Source organism: Convolutriloba macropyga, unplaced genomic scaffold, assembly GCF_964194025.1.
Source record: "Convolutriloba macropyga unplaced genomic scaffold, txConMacr16.3 SCAFFOLD_6547, whole genome shotgun sequence".
Lineage (NCBI taxonomy): Eukaryota > Metazoa > Xenacoelomorpha > Acoela > Convolutidae > Convolutriloba > Convolutriloba macropyga.
The window spans coordinates 1-9899 of record NW_027450753.1 but is presented as its reverse complement, the minus strand read 5'-3'; the positions used below and the strand labels follow the sequence as shown (position 1 = coordinate 9899).

General features: G+C 42.5%; 1 pseudogene; it reads right to left on the bottom strand.

The window, feature by feature from the left end:
* Positions 1-1200: 1200 nt before the first annotated feature.
* On the bottom strand, positions 1201-1352 carry LOC142356132 (5.8S ribosomal RNA; annotated as a pseudogene).
* Positions 1353-9899: the final 8547 nt, after the last annotated feature.

Below are 9899 nucleotides of genomic sequence, written 5' to 3'. Positions count from 1 at the left end.
ATTTCAACAGCTTTCACATGTTGCTGTTTCGGCTTTCGCTTACTACAGTCAACATAATACTCGTTGCAAAATAAGTGCTCGGCATCTGCAATTTTCCAAAGACGAAGTTTCGCCAGTTCAATTTTCGCTCGCCAATTATGGCTACTAATTCACACGGTACTGAGCTCAACAACATTAAATTTGTTCAGCAAGACTTTCACATGTTGATGTTTTGGCTTTCGCCTACTAGAAGCAACATAATACTCGTCTTGTTAGCTCATTCAATGAGAATAGCTTTTCCCGTTGAGAATTTTTGCCTTCAATTGGCGTTGTAGTGAGTTTGGCTACTCAGATCACCAAATACTTGTGACAATTCGAACCAGAAATGTTTTCAATTTTCACATGCTGATGTTTCGGATTCAACCTACTAGAAGCAGCATAATACTTGTATTCAACAATTTCTGTATCAAATCCCAGTTTTCTCTGGTGCATCTTTGCCAAACTATTCCAAACTGCCTGAGTCTGAATACCAATTACAGGTACTAGTAAATGCACGTTACTAAGGACTATATAGTTCTAGGTTACTGTACACAACGACGTTCACATGTTGATGTTTCAGCTGCCGCTTACTAGAAAACAACATAATACTTATCGTGCATACCTTTCCATAACTTGTCCTTTTCAGATGCATTAGTTTCCCTTTGTCTTGGCTTCTACAGTCAGACTGGCTACTAGTAACAGCACAGTACTAATCACATATCGTTCTACAGTTTGCAGACAACTTTCACATGTTGATGTTTCAGCTTTCGCCTACTAGAAACAACATAATACTCGCTGTATACATTTGTAGTTCTCTATGTAACTTTCATGTGAAGAAGTTTCGCCAGTCTTTTTGACTGTCTCAAATCTGAGTCATGCTTAGGCTACTAGTTGCTTCATAGTACTTATCGCCTCGAGATCATTGAACAAAACTTGATTTTCACATGTTGCTGTTTCAGCTTCCGCTTACTAGAAACAACATAATACTAGTCTCATTAAGTTCCGTCTCTTTGCAATTTTCTTATGAAGAAAATTCGCCATCACAATGACTCCAGCAGTTCTTGATCAAGGAATGCAATCATTGATCAGAATGCTATTATTTGAATCGGTTCTGCTTTAAGTGTTCCAATTTTATTGGAAGCACCAACAATAGAACATCAATGTGTTCAATCGAGAGTTATATAACCCTGAATCGGACGCAGTCAACAGCCGAAGCCGAGACCGCCTTTTGCGTTAGAGAGGTCGGTAAACAAATCTTGCGATTCATACCGAATTAACACATATAGCTGTGCTCCTCTTCGTAAAGCGAGCCAAGTGATCCCCTGTTGAAGGATGTATTTGGACCAATCTAGTAGCATTTGGTTTCCAACAAGCTCTCCCAAGTTAGCTTACTTATTGGGCTTTTCAACCAATTCGGTTGGCTACAAGCATCATCAAAGTACTAGCCACAGTTTGATCGCAAAATTCTACGACTTTCACATGTTGATGTTTCGGCTTGCGCTTAGCCTACTATAAGCAACATAATACTAGTCATATCATAGAGCGTGATCAGCTTGTGACGTTCTCATGATGAAGTTTCACCAACAGTGTCTCACTTCGAGCTTAAATCCAGCTACTAGTAACTACACAGTACTGACTGCAACGATAACTTTTATCTATACCTTTCACATGCTGCGCTTTCGGCCAGGGCCTACTAACGTCAACATAATACTCGATATAAACTTTTGTTCATGATGCAGCTTCCCCATGCAGAAGTTTCGCCTTCAAATGCTCTCTTGGCCATATGACGTAAGAAAAGGTTACTAGTAACATCACAGTACTAGCCACAGTTTGATTGCAAAATTCTACGACTTTCACATGTTGATGTTTCGGCTTGCGCTTAGCCTACTAGAAGCAACATAATACTAGTCATATCATAGAGCGTGATCAGCTTGTGACGTTCTCATGATGAAGTTTCACCAACAGTGTCTCATTTCGAGCTTAAATCCAGCTACTAGTAACTACACAGTACTGACTGCAACGCTAACTTTTATCTATACCTTTCACATGCTGCGCTTTCGGCCAGGGCCTACTAACGTCAACATAATACTCGATATAAACTTTTGTTCATGATGCAGCTTCCCCATGCAGAAGTTTCGCCTTCAAATGCTCTCTTGGCCATATGACGTAACACAAGGTTACTAGTAACATCACAGTACTAGCCACAATTTGATCGCAAAATTCTACGACTTTCACATGTTGATGTTTCGGCTTGCGCTTAGCCTACTATAAGCAACATAATACTAGTCATATCATAGAGCGTGATCAGCTTGTGACGTTCTCATGATGAAGTTTCACCAACAGTGTCTCACTTCGAGCTTAAATCCAGCTACTAGTAACTACACAGTACTGACTGCAACGATAACTTTTATCTATACCTTTCACATGCTGCGCTTTCGGCCAGGGCCTACTAACGTCAACATAATACTCGATATAAACTTTTGTTCATGATGCAGCTTCCCCATGCAGAAGTTTCGCCTTCAAATGCTCTCTTGGCCATATGACGTAAGAAAAGGTTACTAGTAACATCACAGTACTAGCCACAGTTTGATTGCAAAATTCTACGACTTTCACATGTTGATGTTTCGGCTTGCGCTTAGCCTACTAGAAGCAACATAATACTAGTCATATCATAGAGCGTGATCAGCTTGTGACGTTCTCATGATGAAGTTTCACCAACAGTGTCTCATTTCGAGCTTAAATCCAGCTACTAGTAACTACACAGTACTGACTGCAACGCTAACTTTTATCTATACCTTTCACATGCTGCGCTTTCGGCCAGGGCCTACTAACGTCAACATAATACTCGATATAAACTTTTGTTCATGATGCAGCTTCCCCATGCAGAAGTTTCGCCTTCAAATGCTCTCTTGGCCATATGACGTAACACAAGGTTACTAGTAACATCACAGTACTAGCCACAATTTGATCGCAAAATTCTACGACTTTCACATGTTGATGTTTCGGCTTGCGCTTAGCCTACTAGAAGCAACATAATACTAGTCATATCATGGAGCGTGATCAGCTTGTGACGTTCTCATGATGAAGTTTCACCAACAGTGTCTCATTTCGAGCTTAAATCCAGCTACTAGTAACTACACAGTACTGACTGCAACGATAACTTTTATCTATACCTTTCACATGCTGCGCTTTCGGCCAGGGCCTACTAATGTCAACATAATACTCGATATAAACTTTTGTTCATGATGCAGCTTCCCCATGCAGAAGTTTCGCCTTCAAATGCTCTCTTGGCCATATGACGTAACACAAGGTTACTAGTAACATCACAGTACTAGCCACAATTTGATCGCAAAATTCTACGACTTTCACATGTTGATGTTTCGGCTTGCGCTTAGCCTACTAGAAGCAACATAATACTAGTCATATCATAGAGCTTGATCAGCTTGTGACATTCTCATGATGAAGTTTCACCAACAGTGTCTCATTTTGAGCTTAAATCCAGCTACTAGTAACTACACAGTACTGACTGCAACAATAACTTTTATCTATACCTTTCACATGCTGCGTTTTCGGCCAAGGCCTACTAACGTCAACATAATACTCGATATAAAATTTTGATCATGATGCAGCTTTCCCATGCAGAAGTTTCGCCTTCAAATGCTCTCTTGGCCATATGACGGAACACCAGGTTACTAGTAACATCACAGTACTAGCCACAGTTTGATTGCAAAATTCTACGACTTTCACATGTTGATGTTTCGGCTTGCGCTTAGCCTACTAGAAGCAACATAATACTAGTCATATCATAGAGCGTGATCAGCTTGTGACGTTCTCATGATGAAGTTTCACCAATAGTGTTTCATTCGAATTGGTTCTGCTTTAAGCTCTCCAATTGTTTTGGATGAACCAGTTTTGCCCTTCGAAGCCACTTTTGTGAGCTTTTGTGGGTCTTTACCAAGAGGATATACCTCAAGGCCTCTTTCAATTCCTTTAAGTTCTTTCAACTCCTTTACAGTTTCTAGGTTCACATAGCTGCAAACCTTATTTCTAGTTTTAAGTCTGGCCAACTTGGGGAGAGTTGGTGCAGACCGTGACCAATTCTAGTAGGATGCCACAACAAGAATGTGATCAACTTAGCTTGTCGATGAACCTGCCCCACATTCAAACAACTCTATCGCCTTTTCCTCGTATAGTTATATGCGAGGGCCTCTCATAGAGAGCGCTGTTAGCAACCTTTTCCACATAGACGATAAAGTTGTGAGTGTTTTGCACATGGCTGTTGTCATCACCACGTGACGAGTCAACTCAGCTTGACTCTCTACACTCCGACAAGCTTTGCACATACGCCTTTAGTTCAGTATGTGTCTTTAATCTGACTCCGGTGCCTCAAGCCGGAAAAATTGTCAGATTATGATCATTATCGGTTAGTCATCCCGATGCAAGATCGTATCGTACTGTCTTTGTCTACCTCCAGATTCCGAAGAACAGGAGGAGACTCTCCCAGACCTACATATCTGGGAGAATGTTCAGAGGGCGAGAAGCTGTGGATTACTCTCCCCTAAGAACTGACTAAACTTTACCCTCGTCCAAGGTAAGTTTATTTTAGCTAGCCTTCTATGTAAAGGATCTGAGGCTAAGCTGTGTTTTTTCGAGCCTTTGGCTCGGAGCAAGTTCAGTGGGCGCCCCGAGTAGCTCAACTCTTTCCCACTGAACAGCGCAACGCTCTGTCACTCGCTGGGATTTTTGCGTGTCGGTTCTAACCACGCGACTTGTGGACCTTTTTAGGCCTTTCTCATTCACAAGTCTATAGCTGGGCTTCTATAACCCAGCTTCTGAGATCTAGATAGCTGCAGTTCTGCTAGGCTGCTTTTGCTAACTAGTCTCCCTTTAAGCATCCCTTGCCATGACTGCTGAACTATGTATCCACACAAGTAGTTTTTGAGCTCGATACATAATTCGAGATTGGTTGCCAAGCAATCTCTAGCGACAGAGCGTCATGCGCACTACAGACATGGCCTCTACCAGCAGCCATGCCCGAAGGAATCAATCACTGATCCTTCCGCAGGTTCCCCTACGGAAACCTTGTTACGACTTTTACTTCCTCTAGACAATTAAGCTCGATCCGCTTCATCCCGTTGCCGGAGACCGAAGTCCCAACAGTAGGAATTTGCAATTCTTGCTTAACTATCCAATCAGTAGTAGCGACGGGCGGTGTGTACAAAGGGCAGGGACGTAATCCCTATGAGTTGTTGACTCATAAGTACCAGGAATTCCTGGTTCACGTCTGCAAGTTACAACAGACGATCCCCTTGAAGCGCTGTACTTTTCTCTGATTGCCCAGTCCATTTCGGACCAAGGGCTGAGTACTCAATCTAAAAGTACACAGTGTAGCGCGCGTGCAGTCCAGAACATCTAAGGGCATCACAGACCTGTTATAGCCTCACTTCATCTGCGGTATTTAATTCCGCATAGTTCCTCTAAGAAGTGTTTGAATTCACATATAGTGAATTTCATTATTTAGATGGAGAAGATCTCGTTCGTTATCGGAATTAACCAGACAGATCACTCCACTAACTAAGAACGGCCATGCACCACCGCCCATATAATCATGAAAGATATTCAATCTGTCAATCCTTAAGATGTCTGGACCGGGTGAGTTTTCCCGTGTTGAGTCAAATTAAGCCGCAGGCTCCACTCCTGGTGGTGCCCTTCCGTCAATTCCTTTAAGTTTCGATTTTGCAACCATACTTCCCCCGGAACCAATAAACTTTGGTTTCCCGGTTAATCTCTTGCCAAGTCAAGATCGACTTTGACAAATTGTAGGTTGGTATAGTTTATGGTCAGAATTACGAGGGTATCTAATCCTCTTCAATACTCTGACTTTCGTTCTTGATTAATGAAAACATTCTTGGCAAATGCTTTCGCAGTAGTTTGTCTTGCCACGATCCAAGAATTTCACCTCTAACGTAGCAATACAAATGCCCCCGTCTGTTCCTTTCAATCATTACCGCACTCAGCCAACCGGCATCAATCGAGTAGCGGGTCATTCTCCATTATTCCATGCTTTATTATTCGATCCCAAAGGATGCTTTGAACACTCTAATTTTCTCAGGGTGAAAACACCGTTTCCACAGTTCGTCACATTTAAGTGCAAACTATTTCTTCGATGCGAAGGATGAGCGGAACGAGTCAACAGATTTAACTGAAGACCATGTTGCCGTTCTACTCAAACAGATCCAACTATGAGCTTTTTAAACGCAGCAACTATTGCATACGCTTGTAGAGGCTGGTATTACCGCGGCTGCTGGCACCAGACTTGCCCTCTACTCGTTCATCAATGGAGCTTTTAAGTCCATTCCATTCTGATTACAAACCATAAAGGTTCATATCATTATTTCTAGTCACTACCTCCTCGTGCGGAGAGTGGGTAATTTGCGTGCCTGCTGCCTTCCTTGGATGTGGTAGCCGTTTCTAAGGCTCCCTCTCCGGAATCGAACCCTGATTCCCCGTTACCCGTCACAACCATGGTAGTCCGTTACACTACCATCATAGGTTGATAGGTCAGAAATTCGGAAGTTCCGTCCCCAAGCCGAAGCTATCTGGGATCTTTCAGTTACTAGGACTCATCACGGGATGTGTCTGTACTTAGCAAATCACCCGGTGTAGTCTTGTAAAAGTCTCCGACAGTGTCGGACAATCAGCATGCATTAGCTGCAGGGTTACCGCAGTTATTCATTTAGCTTGCAAATCAACTAATAGATAGTAACTGATTTAATGAGCCATTCGCGGTTCCACTTTTTCAAGCTTCGCTTGCACATGCATGGCTTAGTCTTTCAGACAAGCATATGGCAACTGACAGGATCAATCAGTTTAATTGTACTTTGAACAATCTTTCGATTTGTTCGAATTTAGAAAGACATAGCCTTGCGGCCTCGTCAATCTTGCTTTGAGCTTTTTAAATCACGAAGAGTTTCAATGCATGCTTTGGCATGGCTACTAGTTACTACACAGTACTCTACACACTTAGAGTTACCCACGATTACACATTTCACATGCTGATGTTTCGGCTCGCGCGTACTAGAAACAGCATAATACTATGTGTACTGGTAGATAGCGCTCTGTGAGCATTTCCCATGAGCAGGTTTTGCCCTCCAAATCTCTGTTCTACTGTTACCAATACCGGCTAACAACTGTATCATACTAGGGAGAATTGACTCATGATTTAAAAACCAGATGTTCACATGTCGATGTTTCGGCTCTCGCCTACTAGAAACAACATAATACTAGTCTGTTAAAAATCTCAATCACGCCGCCTCTTCAGATACAGAAGTTTTACCTTTTATTGGTTAGAGAACAGCTTTCCAGCTGTCGACATGGTTACTAGTAACAACACCGTACTCAACACAAAAACTTTTCAACTTCACAACTTTCACATGCTGATGTTTCTGCTTTCGCATACTAGAAACAGCATAATACTTATTGTTTTGTCAAGTAATTTGTGTGTCTTTCCCATGTGAAGTTTCACCGGTCAACAATGTTTCCCTGACCAATTACGGCTACTAGTAGCTGTATAATACTAGGGAAAATGATTGAGGATTTAATATCAGATTTTCACATGTTGATGTTTCGGCTTTCGCCTACTAGAAACAACATAATACTAGTCTGCTAAGAAATCTCGCTCAAATTGCCTTTTCACATACAGAAGTTTCACCTTCTATTGGTTAGAGAACAGTTCTCAGCTGTCGACATGGTTACTAGTAACAACATCGTACTCAACACAAAAATTCTTCAACTTCACAACTTTCACATGCTGATGTTTCTGCTTTCGCGTACTAGAAACAGCATAATACTTATTGCTTTGTCAAGAAGTGTGTGTGTCTTTCCCATGCGAAAGTTTCACCGGTCAGCAATAATTGCCGTGTCCAATTAAGGTTACTCATAGCTGTATAATACTAGGGAAAATGATTGAGGATTTAATATCAGATTTTCACATGTTGATGTTTCGGCTTTCGCCTACTAGAAACAACATAATACTAGTCTGCTAATAAATCTCGCTCAAATTGCCTTTTCACATACAGAAGTTTCACCTCTTCTTGGTCACTGTACAGATGATGCTGTCTGTTCTTTATTTGGTTCTGCTTATTATAAGGAGGGGCATCACTCCTTCCTCCTTGGTTTGCATGCATTAAGCCTGCTTTGTGAAAAGCGTATCTTTCTAGCTTTTCTTCGCCTTACTCGAGTAGGACGATACAATCCAGACATTAGTCAGTCTTGGTGTAAAGTCACTGAGTATTATTCGGTTCTGCTTTATTCAGCAATATGCTGTATAATTGTTGTAATTTGCGAACATATTTGTTCTCAGTTCCGAACTACTAGCGACGACAGATTACCAGCGGTCATGAGCCATCAAGGTAGTTCTTTGGTGCATCAAGTAGAGAGGTGCCATCAAACAACACTTCCCTAATAATGCTACACACATAGAATTTGCTACAGTGCAGCTTTTTACTTTGCAAAATTTGCGCACAAATTTTGCATAGAATAAATGTTTTATCAAGATTTTTAGATCCCCTCCCTTGAGAGAACGTTACTCCTTTAAGTGAACACCCCGCGGCGTCCTGTTGTTATTGCTTATAACCATTTCGCAAGCCGGAGGCATAATGCACTACGCAAGCCGCTACTTTGGCACAGAGGCACCTAGTTTTACACCCGGGACTTCAGGTGGCCCAGTTTTACACCCAGTACAGCGGTGCCAGTTGGTAACCCGGTGGATCCTCGGAGACCAGACATGATCATAGATCAAACCCGATGTATGCTACTCCTGAACGTATAGTATCTCCACTGTGCAATGAAATTATCGTTCGTTTCGGGCCTTCCTATACGTTCAGCAGACAATCGCTAGGAATTCACCTCGTGACCCGTGGTGACCACACTGGATTTCAAGTTTATTGATTTGGACAGACCTGTCATTTATTTTGCTTTTCAGCTTCAGTTCTGCTCGATCTAGCTTGCCTAAGGCTTGATCTCGCTTTGCTCACCCCTGTAGGAGCCTCTACTAGTACCACTCGGAGTAATGGGGAATCCACCAGACCTAATCGATGAATGCCATCAAACAACAAACATCATACCCGGCTTCATCAGGCATATTTTATTACTTCCGAGAGGTACTTTAGTATCAGATCTTTCTCCATGCCTCTTATGAGGACCCGTCAGACCTTTCGGTTTATCGTTTAGCTTCAGTCCTGCTCGATCTAGCTTTCCCAAGGCTCGATCTAGCTCTATTCGCCCCACTAGAGGGCTCTCTAAGACCCCTCGGTCTTAGTGTTAGCTCCGGTACTGCTCGGTCGTGCTTGCTGAAGGCCCGACCCAGCTTTAGTTAGATTCTCGTACTTTCTCTTGGCCTCTCTAGGAGGACCAGACAGACCTCTCGGTCTATCGTTTAGCTTCAGTCCTGCTCGATCTAGCTTGCCCAAGGCTTGATCAAGCTCTATTCGCCCCGCTAGAGGGCTCTCTAAGACCCCTCGGTCTTAGTGTTATCTTCTGTAATGCCTAACCAAGCTTACTACAGGCCTTGGTCAGGTCTTTATCGGTCACCGATTAGTAACAGACCAATCATAGGGCCTTCCACCCTATCCGGGTTGAGGTCTTTAGTCCAGCCATATTTTGACAAGACACCTCTCCCTAATAATGCCCCACACATAGAATTACTGTCCATGCAGTATTTAACTTGTGTTTTTTTCTAAAATTTGATTTTCACTTTTTGGAGGTTCATTTGCTCCTCTGACACTCTTTCAGCTTCAATCTTACTCGATCTAGCTTTCCCAAGGCTCGATCTAGCTCTATTCGCCCCACTAGAGGGCTCTCTAAGACACTTCGGTCTTAGT